The sequence below is a fragment of the Lutra lutra genome, chromosome 1 (assembly GCF_902655055.1).
Source record: "Lutra lutra chromosome 1, mLutLut1.2, whole genome shotgun sequence".
Classification (NCBI taxonomy): Eukaryota; Metazoa; Chordata; class Mammalia; order Carnivora; family Mustelidae; genus Lutra; species Lutra lutra.
Window position 1 is genome coordinate 196,588,117 of NC_062278.1, and position 19,051 is coordinate 196,607,167.

The window sequence follows — 19,051 nt, forward strand, 5'->3', positions numbered from 1 at the left end:
AGGAACTGAGATTTCTTGCCAAACACCCAGCACAAACAGGCCAGCTATGCTAGCGAGCCATCTTGGAATCAGATTCTCCAGCCCCAAACAAAACTTCAGAAGACTATAGCATCCTGAGGGACCATGACCCAGAATGACTTAGGTCACTCCTAAACTTTTTACCAATAAACACTGTGTGAGGTAATAAATCTTATTACTGCTTTTTTTTACCGTTTTTTTTTTAATTTATTATTAAAGTATCATTGACATACAATGTTACATTAGCTTCAAGTGTACAACAAAGTGATTCAACAATTCCACACGTTACTCAATTTTCACAATGATAAATGTAGTCATTTTATCGCTGTTTTAACTGCTATGTTTGAGGGTAATGTGTTATGCAGGAAGAGAACGAATGTACTAGATATGTTATCATCTATATAAAAGAGTGCACAGAAAGGTAGAGATATGGCACGACTTTTTTGGTCTACCTAAAGTGTCTCCTCCCTCCCCAAGTTTCATTCCTCAAGAGCAGGGGTCTTAAGAGACTTAGGGTTTTACCACATGGCCAACCCTGTAATCACCAGAAAATGCCCTACCTGGGGGCACTTGGGTGGCTCAGTTGGTTAAGTGTCTTGCCTTCAGCTCAGGTCATGATCCCAGGGTCCTGGGATCAAGCCCCATGTCAGGCCCCCTGCTAAGCGGGAGTCTGCTTCTCCCCCTCTTTCTGCTGCTCCTCCTGCTTGTGTGCGCTCACTCTCTCGCTCTCTCTCTCTCTCTCTCTCACTGTCTCACTCTCTGTCAAATAAATAGATGAAGTCAGAAAGGAAGGAAGGGAGAAAGGGAGGAAGGAAGAAAATGGGCTTCCTGGATCTGCGTCCTTATGTCCTTCTCTCCCATTTTCCCAAAGACGCATCTCCTCATGTTTGGCTTCCAGGGTGAATTGTTAGCCATTCTTTATTCATCTAGTTCCATTGTCGTATGGGGAATGGGGCCTCTGAACCTAAGAGTGGAGGGGGCGGGCAGCATTTTCCCCAAAGTCTCTACTCTGAGTGGAGGGTCAAAACCTAAAACTCACACCTTTCACATGATGAAAACTGCATCTCCTTCTTTCCAACATGTCTCCTCTAAGTTACTACACTCACGACGTGGCAAAAGGCTTGAGAGTGGCCCGTGCCTCGAGCCAAACGCTTGGTCCCACGGTGACAATGATACCACACTCCTTGCCTTCCTCTTCTCTGACCAATGCGTTAGCTCAGTATTTCCCGAGCACAGGATCACTGGGTTCTTGGGATTCCCAGGGGAGAAAAAGATACACATCTTCTGTGGACAGAGTCCAAGAATCGCTGTATGCTGTGGCCCCCTCGTGGAGACTCACAGCATGTGTTCCTGTCCTCCAAAGCAGCGTTTCATAAAGAAACCTCGTTAACCCAGGAATTCCCAAACGTGCCTGGACACAGAATAGTTCTCCTTGCCGAACGTGAGAGGCTGTGGCGTTAGCATTCAACAGACCCTTTTGGGAAAAGACTGTTTCAGCCAAAATGCTGGTTTATTCTCTTTTTCAGTTCAGACCTCACAGCAAAGGCAAATAATGAAGAATCAGACGAGGACCACGCCTGCCGGGCAGATGGACTTCAGATGAGCAGTGAGAAGACTCAGGGTGTTTTATTTTAGAGTTTTATTTACTTGCTTACTTTTGGGGGGGGGGAGAAACTTAATATTCACAAGAAATTGTAAAAACAGCACAGAGCTCCCATGGATACCTTAAGTAACTTAATGATACTATCTAGCATGGCCACAGCATCAAAAGACTGACATTGGTGCCTCAGGAACGAAGCTGTTACTCAGATCCCACTCGTTTTTACCTACTTTTTTTTTCTGGCATAGAGATTTAAGACATTTTTATCACACACATAGGTTTGTGCAACCAGCCCCGCCATCAGGATTCAGAACTGCTCTGTCACCGCAAATCTCTTTGTGCTCTCCTTTTATACTCACACCCTGTACCACTCCTGGCCCCTGGCAACCGTCACGGAAATCTGTCGCACCAATGATGACAGAAGTGTGACCCAAGAGTCTATGGCAAAATTATGACAAAAGAGTGATAAATAAGGTAAATATATGTAACTCTTGTGGTTGGCTTTTTTTCACTCTGCATGATATCCTCGAGACCCACCCTAATCATTGCCTGGATCAACAGTTCATTTATTTTCATTGCTGAATACTGTTCTTGTATGAACTTAAAACCAGTTGTGTAATCATTCACCTGTTAAAGGCTATGTAGGTGACTTCCACGTATTGGATATGACAAATAAAGCATCTACAAACGTTTGTGTATAGGTTTTTGTGTGAATATATGTTTTCAGTTTCCTAGGATAAATACCCAGCCGGGCAATTACCAGGTTAGACGGTAAGTATATACTTCGCTTAATAAGAAACAGCCAAATTGTTTTCCAGAGTGCCTGTATCATTTTTCATTCCCACCAGGAACGTGTGCGATTCGCTTTCTCTGCATCCCTTCTCAGTGCTTTGCATACCGTCAGTATTTTTATTTTAGCCTTGCTAATAAGTGTGTCATAATATCTCATTATGGTTTCAATTTGCATTTGGCTAATGGCAAATGGGGTTGAACATATATCTTCATGTGCCTATTTGATTGACATCAGTATCCCCATTTGGTGAAATGTTTGTTCGGGTCTTTTGTCTATATATAAACGGGATTATTTGTTTTCTTACTTTTTTTTTTTTTAAAGATTTTATTTATTTATTTGACAGAGAGAAATCACAAGTAAGCAGAGAGGCAGGCAGAGAGAGAGGAGGAAGCAGGCTCCCTGCTGAGCAGAAAGCCCGATGTGGGACTCGAACCCAGGACCTGGGATCATGACCTGAGCCGAAGGCAGCGGCTTAACCCAGGCGCCACCCAGGCGCCCCTGTTTTCTTACTTTTGAGTTTAGAGAGTTCTCTCTACATTTCAGATACAAGTCCTCTGTCAGATAGGTGACTTGCAAATATTTCTTCCCCTTCTCTTTCTTTTCATCTCTTGCCAGGGACTTTCACAAAGCAAAGCCTTTCATTTTGATGAAGTCCAATTTTTCTAATTCTTTTTTCTTTAATGGATTTTGCTTTGGGTGTCATGTCTAAGATCTCTTTGCCTTGGCCTATGTCACAGAGATTTTCTTCTAAAAGTTTTATGAATTTATATATAGATCCAGGATCCATTCTGAATTAGTTTTTATACAGGGCATGAGATTTAGGTCAAGATTTTTTTTTTTTTTTTTGGCCTAAGGATGTCTAATAGTGCAACACCATTTATAGAAAAAACTATCCTGCCACTTTGCACCTTTGTCAAAAATCAATTGGCCGTGAAACAGTGAACAAAACCAAAAGACAACTGACAGAATGGGAGAAGATATTTGCAAATGACATATCAGATAAAGGGCTAGTGTCCAAAATCTATAAAGAACTTAGCAAACTCAACACCCAAAGAACAAATAATCCAATCAAGAAATGGGCAGAGGACATGAACAGACATTTCTGCAAAGAAGACATCCAGATGGCCAACAGACACATGAAAAAGTGCTCCATATCACTCGGCATCAGGGAAATACAAATCAAAACCACCATGAGATATCACCTCACACCAGTCAGAATGGCTAAAATTAACAAGTCAGGAAATGACAGATGCTGGCGAGGATGCGGAGAAAGGGGAACCCTCCTACACTGTTGGTGGGATGCAAGCTGGTGCAACCACTCTGGAAAACAGCATGGAGGTTCCTCAAAATGTTGAAAATAGAACTACCCTATGACCCAGCAATTGCACTGCTGGGTATTTACCCTAAAGATACAAACGTAGTGATCCGAAGGGGCACATGCACCCGAATGTTTATAGCAGCAATGTCTACAATAGCCAAACTATGGGAAAGAACCTAGATGTCCATCTACAGACGAATGGATAAAGAAGATGTGGTATATATACACAATGGAATACTATGCAGCCATCAAAAGAAATGAAATCTTGCCATTTGCGACGACGTGGATGGAACTAGAGGGTATCATGCTTAGCGAAATAAGTCAATCGGAGAAAGACAACTATCATATGATCTCCCTGATATGAGGGAGAGGAGATGCAACATGGGGGGGCGAGGGGGTAGGAGAAGAGTAAATGAAACAAGATGGGATTGGGAGGGAGACAAACCATAAGTGACTCTTAATCTCACAAAACAAACTGAGGGTTGATGGGGGGAGGGGGTTGGGAGAGGGGGTGGGGTTATGGATATCGGGGAGGGTATGTGCTATGGTGAGTCTTGTGAAGTGTGTAAACCTGGCGATTCGCAGACCTGTACCCCTGGGGATAAAATATATGTTTATAAAGCTTTAAAAAAAAAAAAAAAAAAAAAAGAAAGAAAGGATGAATCCCCAAGTTTTGTAGCAACATGGACGGGACTGGAAGAGATTATGCTGAGTGAAATAAGTCAAGCAGAGAGAGTCAATTATCATATGGTTTCACTTATTTGTGGAGCATAACAAATAGCATGGAGGACAAGGGGAGATGGAGAGGAGAAGGGAGTTGAGGGAAATTGGAAGGGGAGGTGAACCATGAGAGACTATGGACTCTGAAAAACGATCTGAGAATTTTGAAGGGGTGGGGGGTGGGAGGTTGGGGGCACCAGGTGGTGAGGTATTGTAGAGGGCACGGATTGCATGGAGCACTGGGTGTGGTGCAAAAATAATGAATACTGTTATGCTGAAAAAAATAAAAAAATTAAAAAAAAAAATCAATTGGCCGTACTTGTGATGAATATATTTCTGGAATCTATTATGTTCAGTCAATTCATGTGTCTGTCCTCCTTTGATACCACAGTGCCTGAGGACTGTATTTGTATAATAAATTTTAACATGGACACAGCCCACGTTCAGTCCCAACTCCTTCTTTTACCAGGATGATAGAATAACGTCCTCCAGAAGACATCCACATGCTGATCCCCACAAACTGGGAGCATGTTACTTTGTACCGCAAATGGTACTTGAAGATGTGATTAACATGAGGAACTTTAAGACTAGAGATTATCTCTGATTATCTTGGTGGGCCCAAATCTAGTCACATGAGACCTTAAAAGCAGAGAACCTTTCCCAGCTATGGTCAGAGACAGGAAACATGAGAACCAGGAAAGAGGTTGGCCGGATGCCGCATTTCTGGCTTTAAAGATGAAGGAAGGAGACCATGAACCAAGGTGACTTCCAGATGCTGGGAGAGCAAAGAGACAGACTGTCCCCTAGAGCCTCCAGGAAGGAATGCAGCCCTGCCAACACCTCCACTTTAGACCTGTGCTGCACATCTGGGCTACGGAGCTGTAAGATCATAAATTTATGTTGTTTTAAGCCACCACACTTCTGTAATTTTTTTATAGCAGCAATTAGACTGAGGATTTTGGAAGGGAGGGGGGTGGGGGGTTGGGTGAGCCTGGTGGTGGGTATTACGGAGGGCACATATTGCATGGAGCAGTGCGTGTGGTGCATAAACAATGAATTCTGGAACACTGAAAAGAAATAAAATAAAATAAAATAAAATAAAAAGAAATAAATATAAATATAGTGGCAATTAAGAAACTCATACACTTACTCAATGTGGGACCTCAGCCATGTCACGGAATGTCTCTTTCTGTTTCTTCACCAGCGAATGGAGATAAGGATGGCCCAAATTTAGTACTGATGTGAGAATTGGAAAAGTAATGTCCAAAGTACTAGGCATGCTATAGGCACTTACATACAACAGGTCTCTTCCTGCCCTTATTTGAGGAAGAAAGAAAGAAGGAAGGAAGGAAGGATGGAAGAAAGGAAAGAAGGGAGGGAGGGACGGAGGGAAGGAAGGAAAAAAGAAACCATACAAAAGAAGAGATCGCTCTGATAATAAGAGCTAAATTAAAATGAAAAGGTGTGTTTGAGCTTAAGTGTCCATTTACATTTTCTGAACATCAGTCTTCTCATCTGTCAAATGAGAATAATAATACCATAAAAACTCGGGTCACTGACCCACCTGGCCCAGCCCACCCAATTACCCCACACCCTCAGGCGCACAGTGACGACTGCCCATGGCATTTCGAACATTCTCAGCATCACTTAGGGACCTGTCTGACCCCTCCAGCCAATTCCCCACTTGAACTGATGTTCTGATTAATCTCCGACTACAGGTCTCATTTACACTGGGTGAGAGGGCTCCTACTCCAGCATGTGCCACCCTGGGGCATTATAAAACCCTATGCAATGGTCATTAATTAAATGAACTGTTCTTAGTCACCTCAGGACCAGTACTCCAGGTGTGAGGGCAATGACAGCTGCTCCACGCTCGGGAGACTCCAGGCCAGTGGAAGCCCGTCCTTCAAAGGCTCACCGAGCCCTGACACTAAAGCATCCTAAGTGGGGTTTCTTTCCATAGAATTTGAAGGACTGGTGCTTCTTCACTGCTTTCCTAACTCTCCTACCTCTCCTTCCCACTGGCTGTGACCCTAGCCTCGCCAAGGTCAAGCAGGAGTCCATTTATTTAAGTGAGCACATGCCGATGGTGCTTTGAAAGAAACGATGCCCACCCCTCATAGCAGAAGATCCCATTCTAGGTGGGCATCAGCCCACAGGCACACGCACACCCCAGAATGTGGCTGAGCACTGTGCTTGTTAAAACTCTCACCTTTTCCCGTTTTTGCTTCAAACACATGTGTGTGTGTGTGTGCGCGTGTGGGGGTGTGTAATAACCGCCCAGATGAGGAGACACAGTTTGGATGTGTTTACATTATTTTTTTTTTTTTTGGGAGGGCAGGGAAAAAGTAACTTTTAATTCTCCTCGATATGCTTACATTCCAATTTTCTGCAGTAAGTATGTCTGACTTTATGAAGGGAAAAAAAAGGAGATTAAAAAATAGTTTTCTTTAAAAATAGTTCATGAAAAAAATATAAATAAAATAAATGGAAAATAGTTCAGGATCGGGGCACCTGGGTGGCTCAGTCAGTTAAGTGTCCAACTTTTGGTCTGGGCTCAGGTCATGACCTCAGGTTGTGGAATCGAGCCCTGCACGTGGCTTCACACTGGGTGTGGATCCTGCTTAAGATTCTCTCTCTCTGTAGGGTGCCTGGGTGGCTCAGTGGGTTAAAGCCTCTGCCTTCGGCTCAGGTCATGATCCCAGGGTTCTTGAATCGAGCCCCGCTTCGGGCTCTCTGCTCAGCGGGGAGCCTGCTTCCTCTCTCTCTCTCTGCCTGCCTCTCTGCCTACTTGGTGGATTTCTGTCTGTCAAATAAATAAATAAAATTTAAAAGTAAAAGAGAGAAACACCGCGGCTTCTGGGTGGCTCAGTGGGTTAAGCATCTGCCTTCAGCTCAGGGTCATAATCCCCAGGTCCTAGGATCGAGCCCTGATGCCAGGGCTCCCCGCTCTGCAGGAAGCCTACTTCTTACTTCTCTCTTTCTCTCTCAAATAAGTCGATAAAATCTTTTTTTTTTTTAAAGCTACATGATAACCTCCAAACATCGCTGGTTTCCTCCTGCCTCATTCTGCTTCAGTTCCATGAACAGAAGGGCACGTTGGCAGCCAGGGCAGAAAGCTGCGCCCTTGTGGACACCTGGATAGCTGCTAGTTTTGATAAAGGTGGGCTGTGGCTGAAGAAAATAAACCCAGCAATAAAACATGTGTTTGACGGAAGGAAATTATGACAGAAAAGGATTTGGTAATAATTATTCCCTCACACCTGAAACCATCCAGCCCCTGTGAACAAGCGCCTCTCAAACATTTGTGCTTAATGTTTTCACTTTTAAGTGTGGGCAGAGGTAAAAGGATCAGAACAGGAAGCAAGTCATGCAGTCATTGCATAAGGGACGGGATACCCCCTAAGCCCTGGCTGGCCTTGGTCAGCTGGCAGGAGATGGGGATAAGCTAAACCACCGGCCAGGGGCTGGGAAAAGCAAATTCTATGCATCACCTCATGCATTTCATCCCACTGGGGAATGTGGAAAGATAACACCCCATCCCAAAGCATGGGGGAGTCTTGACCTCCTCCATTCAGTGGGATTTCAAGGGTCAGGATCCACTGGTCCCCGTCTCCAGGGAGGAACGTCAGGTAGCCTCATGGGGAGGAAGGAACTCCGACCTGGGAGTGTGTGACTTTGGGCAAGTCCTTGTAATTGTCTCTCTCACCTGTAAAATAGAAACAATGAACCTAAGAAGTTCCTGTATGTTGAACATCAACCATGCACCAGGCAGCCGGCTAAATATACAATCCCCTGAGCCCTAAAAGCTGGTGAGGAGGTTAAACAACTTGCTCCAGATCCCACTGCTAGCCAATGGTCAAGCTGGGGATTTGGTCTCAGGTCCTCTCTGACCCCAAAATCTATATTCTTGTCTACCAGGTGACACTGTCTCCAGCCTCATGGGGGTCAAGTTGAGTTAATGCAAGTGCACTGCTGGGCCAACCATAAAGTGATAACTGAATATCAGGGCTGGCTGTTGTATTGTCGTTAGTAATAATAACCAACAGAATTACAGAGGCTAAGGTCTTTGCGTCTAGCAAATGACAGTCCAAAGCAGGCCAGTGTTGGATACACCTGTTTGTAATATCGACCAAAATACTGTCAGATGAGTGGAAACTTCAGAGAAATGGAAAGAGAAAGTGGAATCCATTCATTTAGGTCCTGTCGGCCATCTGCTGAGATCTCTGTGATTTTCCCTAAAAGATTAAGACTCACCAGTGAGAATTGACCAATTATATACACGGAAGCCTTCTAAGAGGGACAAAACCTGTCAACAGTTTCTCTGAACAGCACTTCTCATCAAGACACTGGGGCTTAGTTAAACTAAAAGCTAATGTCCTTCAACAGAGACTCTAAACGGGACCCCAGGTGAGGAGTGTACGTTGCTCTCTACAGATTTAGGTCAAGGTTGGCCTGGCCAGCAGATGGGAAGCCTTGTACTGGTAGCCAAGGGCTCATGGAGAAGTCGCCGAGAGTGAAGACCGGGCTGGGACAAACACCAGAAATGGAGCCAGAGCCATGGGTCAACCACAGTGAGTTTTCCGTTCTGGGAAAACTTATCCTCCGTCGGTGACAGGGATCCTCCTCAAGGCAACTGGACTTTGGTGTCAGAACCTCTGTGGAGCCCAGACTCTTCCTGAGAGAGAGAAGAGGGGGCACAGAGGGCTTTCTCCCAGAAATTCTGCTCCCTGACCCTACGTGCTAGAAATGCACTGCCCCGCCCAGTTGGGAGAACTTTGGAGAATTTCAGCAAATGGAATTCTGACACTTTAGAATCTTGGAATCATAGCCTCTTAGAACAAATGAATTCCAAACATCCCTCCAGGGGATGGATCCTTTCTTACATTTGCTCCCTCCGCACCTGGCACAGACCCTGGCACAGAAGAGCTAATGAAACTTTTTTGTAACCTTCATATATTCAGGGGCCTCCCAGCCAATCTGCAGAGTCATTTCCAAATAAGCCTGATCTGGCTTCTAAATGAAAAAAAAAATTTTTTTAAGATCTTATTTATTTGACAGAAAGAGATCACAAGTAGGCAGAGAGGCAGGCAGAGAGAGAGAGAGGAAGGGAAGCAGGCTCCCCACTGAGCAGAGAGCCCAGTGTGGGACTCGATCCCAGGACCCTGAAATCATGACCTGAGCCAAAGACAGAGGCTTTAACCCTCTGAGCCACCCAGGCGCCCCTAAAAGAAAATTTTTTAAGAACTCTTTTTATTTGTGTTTCTCAGGAAACCTGTGAGGGGCACCAGTTAGTCACCCCCAAGTACTCATGCCTCTTCTCCCCAGTTTCTCACACCCAGCAACCTCTCCAGACCACATTTCCCCAACTCCTCCACGCCCCAGCCTTGCAGACATTTTTCCTCTCTCCCCGCTTCACCCTCATCCCCAGCCCTTTATACCATGTTCAACTCAGCATCTCCCCTAAATCCCTCTCCCCTTCCTCTCTGGCAAGTTCTCCCTACTTCTTGAGATCATATGAGCTCGGAGAGCCGGGATGGCACTCATTGAACCCATCTTGGGTGGGAAAGGGGAAGGTGTCAAAAGTAAAGGAGGCAAATCAGGGTGGCCCAGAGCCAAATCTTAGCAGGAAAGACAAGGCAGAAAGCATACGTCTCCACCATAGTGTTGATGAAACACCATCCTGCAGGTTATAAACACGCAGGTACCAGACCGTCAGAGTCTGGAAGGACACAGACCCCCACCTCACTCTTCCCCCATCCTCTACTACGTCAGGAATCTTCTTATGTAGTACCCAGAGTTTATCCAGCTCCATGGGACACCTCTGGGAAGCAGCAACCCCCAGAGAGCAGGAGAACCTAGCACAGGTCCATTCCCTCATGAGCCTTAGCACGAAGAAGCTCTGCAAGGCTCAGTCTTGGAGAGGGAAGCCTTGGGCAAATCCAGACCCACAAACTGCTCCAAATGGAACCTGACCTGCCACAGAGCTACCTCTCTTCTACAGAAGATTCCTGAAGAAAGGGCTAAGGAAGATGAAGAGCAGGAAGGGAAAGCAAAGGAATAAGAGAGAAGGTAGGTGCACTATTGCCGTCCACCTGAGCCTGAGCCTGGGTCCATGCGAGCACACGCTCAACGCAGCAGCCTGTCTGGGCAACAGATCATCCGGGTTTGAGATGGCGTCCTGGGCCTTGGGCCTTCAGATTTTCACTGCTTGCTGCCACCATGAAAGGCAAAGGTACTTGCGAATGCTCCTTCTCTTTATTTCCCTCCTTTCCCCCGGACCTTGTCTGTGTGTACCAGAGCCGGGTGCCTGGAAGCAGGCTTCCCTTGAGGTGTGTTCGGAGTCCCTGTGAGACTCGCCACTGAAGGCTATTTTTTAATAAGTGCCCCAACATCCCTCTGTTGTCCCCTGCTCCCCAAGGAGAGACTCTGGCATCATCTCCCCAGTTCTGTAAACACCTTCTCGCTGCTCAGGGGCAAAGGTGGATTTTCTATGTTTACAGGTGCCAAGTCGGAGGTTACAATTTTTTTTTAAAGCCTCTCCAACAGCCTTAGGTGCTGTAGCAATCTGGTTCTCAGAGGCAGGCGCTGGCATATGCCAGGGAGGGGAGTGAGTGGTACAGTAGAGCTTCTCGGGGACTGTAAGGTGCTCTTCCTTTATTGTGCTATCGGCAGCCATCCAGTAGCACCAGCTGCTGTGGGTAGGACGTTTCTGCAGCAGCTGCTCAGGCTACCTGGAATGGGAGTGGCAAGAGGTAGTGTGACTGCGATGGATATCGGTGGGGGGTGATTCAAAATGAACAATGGGAACACTTGATCCGATGGCTTTGGGAAGGGCAAGGGCTACAAATTAAAAAAAAAAAAAAATAGAACGTTTCTCTTTGGGGCAAAGGGAATTCATATAGTTTTTTGATACAATGAGAACTTAGGTCTTACCTTGCTAAGTGTACTAAGGGGCCTGTGCAAGATGACCTCTGTCACTCCCTAGCAATAAGATTCAGCACCTGCTATTCCATGTTCCATGGACTGTGGAACACCCAGAGATGGGTCAGACATCTATGAGAAGCTCAGAGCCACTTTAAGCATACTCCACTTTTCACTGGCTGTGCATCTTTTTGTACATTACCAAACCTCTCTGTGCTTCATTTTCTCACCCTAGACATAATGCCTGTCTCATAGCTTGTGGGGATTCAGTAAGGAAGTACGTTGTATAGAGCACAGCTTTTAAAATGTCAGTGCTTAAAAAATAGGTGTGACTAATTTTAATAAGTTAATTTTTAATAATGTCCAAGGCAGATTCTAGTTAGTAGCACACTGTGAGAAACACGAAAGGAAGAGAGACAGTTGCATGTGAGAGAGGCAGGGAGGCCTCCCAGATGAGGAGATGCCTCACCTATAAAATTTACAACACCTGTTCCACTAGAAGGTCCTGATAAGAAGGTATGTCTCCAATTTTCATGCTTATTTGAATCAAAAGTGTTGGAAGGATGAGAGAAATGGCCATAGAGTTACCAAAAAATACAAAAACCAAAACAAAATAAAACAAACAACCATATATATACATACACACACACACACACACACACTCATATATATATATGATTACCAGAGGTGGAGATCATTTTAAGAGGCAAAAATAATAGGGGTGACTGAGTGGCTCAATCATTAAGCATCTGCCTTCAGCTCAGGTCATGATCCGGGGTCCTGGTATCAAGCCCCGTATCAGGCTTCCTGCTCAGTGAAGAGCCTGCTTCTCCTTCTCCCACTCCCCCTGCCTGAGTTCCCTCCCTCGATGTGTCTCTCTCTGTCAAATGAATAAAATCTTTTTTAAAAGGAGGCAAAAATAATAGTTAATAAATATCAATTATTAACTCTCATATATCATGGGATCTAAGATACACCATATTTCACAGAATCTAATACACACCACCAAGAAAGAGCAAAACCTATGAACTGAACAATAACACAGTGTTTCCATAACAGCAACTGTTAAGATGCATGGATTTCAGATATATTTTAAAAGGTTAAAAAAAAAATGGGCATCTGAGAAATGGTGAAGTTCCATGTTCGCCATACTCTACACTAATGAAGATGCATTTTAAAAGCGTTTTTTCATGGGTTCCCCGCAAAAATAGGTATCAGGAAATCCATTTGACAGATGAGGACACTGAGGCACAGAGCAATGAAATAATTTGTCTAAGTCCCCATAACCAGTCGATATTAGAGCTGACAATCAGATTCAGAGCTTCCTGACAGAAAATCCAAGGGTTTATCCACCATACTGTGCACAAAAGACCTAAAACCCAGAGCAGCTGGGTAAGAGGGACAGAGAGAAGTACATGGACCAGGTCAGAACCGAGAGAGCCCTGAATGCTGGGGTTTGGGCTGGCCATCCTCTCCAGGATCATGCCTTGAGTCTTGCTGTATGGCAGGCACTGTGTTGAGCACTGGAGGGAGGCCAGCCCCAAGCAAGAAACAGACCAGATCTCTGCCTTGCAGAGTTCACAGCTGGCTGAGCAAGGGATCAGCTCCTGACTAGACCGTTCAAGAGGAGAGCTGCCAGGGTCAAGATGTGCATGGGGCACACATAGAAGGAAACTTTGACCCAGAGCTGGGGGATCGGGGAGGGCTTCCCAGAGAAAGTGGCACAATGATCTGAATAATGGGTCAGAAATGGAGAAGCATGTGGCACCAGGCACCCCATGAGCGCCCCTACATTTCCCTCACAGTTAGGTTGGAGCCGTCTGACCAATCCTGGCCAAAAGAGGGGAAGAGAAAGGGACTTGTGGCACTTGTAGGCTGAGTCAGTTAAAAGACAGGTGCCTCCTCCAACTTCTCTTCCTTTGTGCCAGTGACTTGGGAGGCCACCTCTCCAGAGAGAAAAGGACCACCCCATCCATACTGCAGCTCAAAGGAGTGAGACATAAACTTTAATGCATTAAGTGACTGAAATGTAGAGGTTAATTCAATATCACCACATAACCTAACTGACCCTGATTAACCCGCTAGGAAAGAGGGCTCCATGCAGGGGAAACAGAATGTGCAAAGGCCAGAACGTGGGGACTTGGAGGAATTGAATACTTCCTCTAGCTGCAGCATGAGCACCAGGGGCTAGTGTGGTGAGATGAAGCTGGAGAGGTAGGACTTCCTCCCATGGCTCTGCAGACCACGTAGCAAGTCTGGGAGGCTGTGGTTCAGAGAATAGATTAAAAGTGGAGGGAGACAAGGCAACAGAAGCTGGAGACTACAAGTCCTGAGAGTGTTAATGAACATGACTCTAAAGAAACAGACATGAAAAATACAACATGGAATCCATTCAGGGAACAAGAGAGAGAGCTGGGTCAAAGTTACCTCCAAGTTCTTGAGCTTGAGACATGAGGACGATGGCTGTGTGCTCAACAGAAGGGGGAAATCCAAAGACAAACTGAGCCATGGCGGCTCCTGATGGGTCTGACTTGGAGCATGTTGAGGGTGAGGTTGAAGGATCATCGTCCAAGGGAAATGAAGGAGCAGGGTTTGGCAGGACAGAATCAGATTCGGGAGCTAGCCTCTACTTGCTTACAACTGAGTTGGAATTCCCTCCCTAGTTCTCTCCATTCACAACAGGTTCAGCTAGATGTACTCTCTCTGTGAAGGCTTCTTATGACAGCCTGGGTTTTCCTAAATGCTCTGTAAAGACCAATTAATTGCACTAATTTATCTATAAGCTTTTTCTGGAATGAGCATCTAAGACATAATTAGACAATTGTCGTTAAACCTATGGAACAGCTCCCTGACAGCAGTCAGTAATAAGATGGTATGTTTTCCTTTGTGGCTGACACCTCAGGTGGCTGTGGGAAAAATATACAGAAACAGGTATCAAGGTGTCAGAGAAGGGAAGGAGCTCTCGCAGGTCTCAAAGCTACCACCTGGTGAACAGTTCCCTAGAGAAGAATGTGTGGTAACCTGAGGTGGTTTGGTGTGCTGGAGTGGGTTCCTACCAGCTCTAAAATATTCAGAATCCCTGCAGACTGGCTGGTAGCTCAAAGTTGGCCACAGTGAGAGTACTTACAGCACAGAATTCAGCAAAACTGCAGGTCAGGACTCTTCATGGAGAGCAACCTTCCTTCAGTATAAACCAGTTCTCTCTCTCTCTTGTCCCCCATGTGGATTCCATGTTGTACTTCTCATGTCTGTTTCTTTAGAGTCATGTTCATTGCCACTCTCAGAACCTGTAGTCTTACAGGAATGTGGGGGTTGGAAAGCCATCTCAGTTTCTGGTGCCCCTCCCTTCTAGTGGGAATATCCAAGAGCCATTCATGATACCTGCCTTTCCCTCATTCTCCAGTTCCAATCCATCAAATGCTCTCCATCCTGTCTCCCAAATATATCTTCATTATCTGGCACCTGATGCCTTACCTAACACTCCTCTCCTTCTCACTCACTGTGCTCAGAGGGTTTCGAGTCTGAAACTTTGCATACTCTGGTCTGCCCTCCTAGAATGTTCTTCCCCCCATTAAGAGAGACTGAAGTCTTCTCATCTTCAGATCTCAACTGTAAAGTCACTTTCCTGAAGACCTCCCCAGACGACACTTTCTAAAACAGCACTTCCTATGTTATTTTTCTTTTTTTAGTCACTTTGTCTCTTTCAAAGCACTTATCACAGTTTATCTTGTTGTATAATTCTTTTTTTAAGATTTTATTTATTTGACAGAGAGAGAAATCACAAGTAGGCAGAGAGGCAGGCAGAGAGAGAGGGGGGAGGAAGCAGGCTCCCTGCGGAGCAGAGAGCCCGACTCGGGGCTCCATCCCAGGACCCTGGGATCATGACCTAAGCCGAAGGCAGAGGCTTTAACCTACTGAGCCACCCAGGCGTCCCTTGTTGTATAATTCTTTCACTGACTTTCTACCGGACTGGAAACTCCAGGAGGGCAAGCTTGATTTCTACCCTATTACTCATGCCTGCCATGGAGCCTGGCACAGAATTAGGGACCAATAAGTATTTACTGCAGAAACACTGGATAAAGGGGCACACACTCCAAATTTTGTAGTTGTGAGTGATACCAAGACCCCCTTTTTCAAAGGTCCTCCTTAAGGTTGGAGGGTGTTGCTGTTAAAAATTCAAATCAATGGAACTCACAAGATAGATAATTTCACTAATACCATAAGCCCTCTCCAGTGGCCAGAATGAAGTAAGGCGGTGTTGTTTCCTCCTCCCACCCCCTCATACTGGAGGATATTTCAATGGAGTTACTGAGCCCACCTCTTACATTGCATTATTTCATCATTTTCCCTCTTATCCATGACAGCCCAAGGTAAAATCAAGGGAAACGGTTTTCCTGCCACTGTGACCTTCACTCCTAAGCCTGAGGTGTTCATTTTGACAATCTCTTCTTTCCCTAAGGCCTCCTGACATCATAGAACACTCAGGACCTGCCTCAGAGGTACAGAAGGATTTGAGTTTACTAGAGTTGGCACCAGGGAAACCACTTGCCTCCTCCCATGTGTCCCACATGAGAACAGATAAATACCAAAATTACATACATCAACCATCTCGGCAAGGGAAATGTTCTAAGGCAGAAGAATGCAGGGATTACTGGCTAATTCTTCTCAAAGCCATACCTCACGGCTAACTCTAAAGTCATACTTCACGGTGGGGTTGGGAACAGGGATATGAAGCAGTGTGGCAGGCAGAGCCTATGGTGACCTCCAATGACCTCCACCTCCTGGTATTCATGTCTTGTATAATCCCCTCCCTTGAGTGTGGATGGAAACTGTGACATGTTTCTAGTCAAAAGAATATGGCAGATATGAAGGAATTTTGCTGACTGCAGGTCCTAAGTCAGTTTGAGTTCATCAAAAGATAGATTATCCTCAGTGGATCTAATTTACCTGGGCAAATGGCCTTAAAACAGAGACTTCACCCTCCTTGAGGCAAGAGAGTCTCCTTGCTGGCTCGGTGAAGTACTATGGTGAGGAAGCCCACATAGCAAGGAACTGTGGGCATTCCCTAGGACCCAAGGACAGCCTCCAGTACACAGCCAGCAAACCTCTGGGGACTTTTGTCACACAACCTCAAGAAAATATGTGACAACTTCAGTCACATCACAACACAAATGAGCTTGGAAGTGAATTCTTGCCCAACTCAGCCTCCAGATGAGAATGTGACCCAAATAACACCTTGATTACAGTCTTTTAAGACACTGAGCAGAAAACACAGTTAAAATGTGGCCACACTCCTAACACACAGAAACTTTGAGATATAGTAACTATTTGTTGTCTTAAGCAACTTGGTAGGTGGCAATTTGTTATGCAGCAATAGACAACTAACACAGGCAGTGACATGAGCTAAACCCAGAAAATAGCAACCAGAGATTCATTGATACCCACTCTCTGTAATGCCTTGCTTGTTAGCTCTGCTGTGGGTCATTTCTGCTTCCAGACAAAGCATTTCAGGTGCTCCCTAGGAGGTAAAGTGGGATATTCATCTGGGCACCCACTGTGTACCAGACCCTGGGTTGGGAACTGAGGATTCAAAGTGACTATAAAATTGTCTTTCTTTCAAGGAGCTCATAGACTGGGTGGACAGATAATGCAAGTCCATCCTCCATCAGTCCGTCCTCCATCAGCCATCACCTACAGAGGGCTGGTATGTGGCAGGCATGGTGCTAAGTACTATGGCCAGAGAAGGATAAGAATCTGCTTAGCCCGAGGTGTCAGTCAGGTTATGGAGAGCTGGAGGCAGCTTACGTTAGCTCCCCAGGAGTCAATTGTTAAATTTTCAGTAATCTTGTGACCCAGTTGTTAAACGCAACCATTATGAGAAGTTAAATTATTTAAACTTACAAATTAAATAAATTTTATTTTAAAAGGTAATGAATACTCAAAATTCATCAGTTCCTGATTATTTTTCTACATTTTGCTTCTTCCTGTGATCTTGAAGTTGTAAGCCAATATTGTTTGTGTAGGTGGAAATGCTCTATAGTCATGTGCTACCATGCATGTCCTCCCAACTCCACACTTAGTGACTTTACAATGGCAACTTCAAATTGGCCATAGTGTGTGTACTTATACCACAGAAACTGTCACACATCACAAATTTGAGCTTGATTAACTGCTCTGTTGATAGTCTAGACCCCAGATCTCAAGGAAGTGATAAAGGTTCACAATGCAGCAAATCTTAAGTGTGCCCTGTGCTGTTGCTATTGCATGTAAGCTGAATCAAAAAAATCAAGGATACATTCATCCAATATTCAAAATCTGTTATGTAATTCAGCAAAGGAGTCACTCGTATCATATACAACCGAGTAAAGTTTTGACATACATCTTCAAAATCACTTTCATCTTACTTATTAATGTAAGTGAAAGTATCAACCAAAGTTCATGACAGGACTACACTTGCTCATCCAAGGACATGAAAGACCTCTTTGCTGAATCAGAAAGTGATTAAGTATACATATTCATAGTCCAATGGTGTCAAATCATGGTTGAATTGCAACCAAAACTTGGCTAAAACAAGAATCGGCAAAAGTGAATGAAAGCAATCTGTGAGAGTCAATGACCATATGAAATGCATAAGAAAGAGTACTGTGTGTTATTTTTATGTGATAATACGTGTGTGTTTGATACACATCTTTATACCAGTGCAATATAATAAACATAGTTATGTGTAAGTGTGCTTACATTTTTTCTGAAGAGCTGGTTGTGAACTTTCATTCAGCACATTGGCTGGTAGAGGCAGACAGAGATGACTATCAGTGAGTTGAAAGCAATCATCAAAGTATGAATGAAGATGTGAGGCAGTAGCAGAAAGTAGTTTCTCTCTCTAACTGAAAGGGTAGGAGGGGTGATTTTTTTGACCCGGGTCACTACTCTCAACTACGTTGGGGAGGGTATGGTTCAAAGACTAAGACAAGACACCAACTGCCCACATCACCCTCTCCCCAGCCTGGGCACAGACTGACCCAACATTGTGTCTCCTGGCTCAACAAGGAAAGGGGCATTTAGAAAACTGTCAACTAGGGAATTCCCTTTACTGCTCCCTGTCTGAGTCCCGATTCCAGACCTCTTCGTAGCTTGGGAGATGGAGTCATGACCAAGTGCTCAGCATCCATCAGGACCTCCTAAAAAGAAGAAGGACAATGGAGTCAAGGGTTAAAAGAAAGATGTGAGCTGGTGCTATGTTGACAGGGAGGAAGCATCCTGCTTTGAGCCAGGCTCCATGACAGTTTTACCTGCATCAACTCATTTAATCCTCATGACAACCCAGTGAGGACATCTATCTTACCCACTTCATTTTACAGAGGAGACTGGGGCTCAGAGAGAAGAAGTGACTTGTCCAAGCATGCTCACACTGCCAGTCAGTGCTGGAGCCAGGAATTGAACCCAGGTAATGGACCACATGCACCTTACTGTGGCGGGGGAGGCTGGATCTTTCCCAGCCATCTTAGCGAAGACAATATGTGAGGAGGGAGGGAAAGCATGAAGAACATAAGGCCTCATGCATATCCATGATGACAATGTTGATGAAGCATCTGTAAGAACTTGGAGGGGGAATTCTTCCATTTCATTTGGATTTCAGATTTTTTTTTTTTGCTGTTTGATTGTTTCCTCCAACTAACAA

At 45.0% G+C, this 19,051-nt stretch overlaps 1 long non-coding RNA gene across 1 annotated transcript; it reads left to right on the forward strand.

The window, feature by feature from the left end:
- Positions 1-5,127: 5,127 nt before the first annotated feature.
- Positions 5,128-18,818, forward strand: LOC125092953 (uncharacterized). The gene is made up of 3 exons (XR_007125118.1): positions 5,128-5,330; positions 16,368-16,370; positions 18,732-18,818. It is a non-coding gene; the product is annotated as an uncharacterized LOC125092953 (long non-coding RNA).
- The last annotated feature ends 233 nt before the right edge of the window (positions 18,819-19,051 follow it).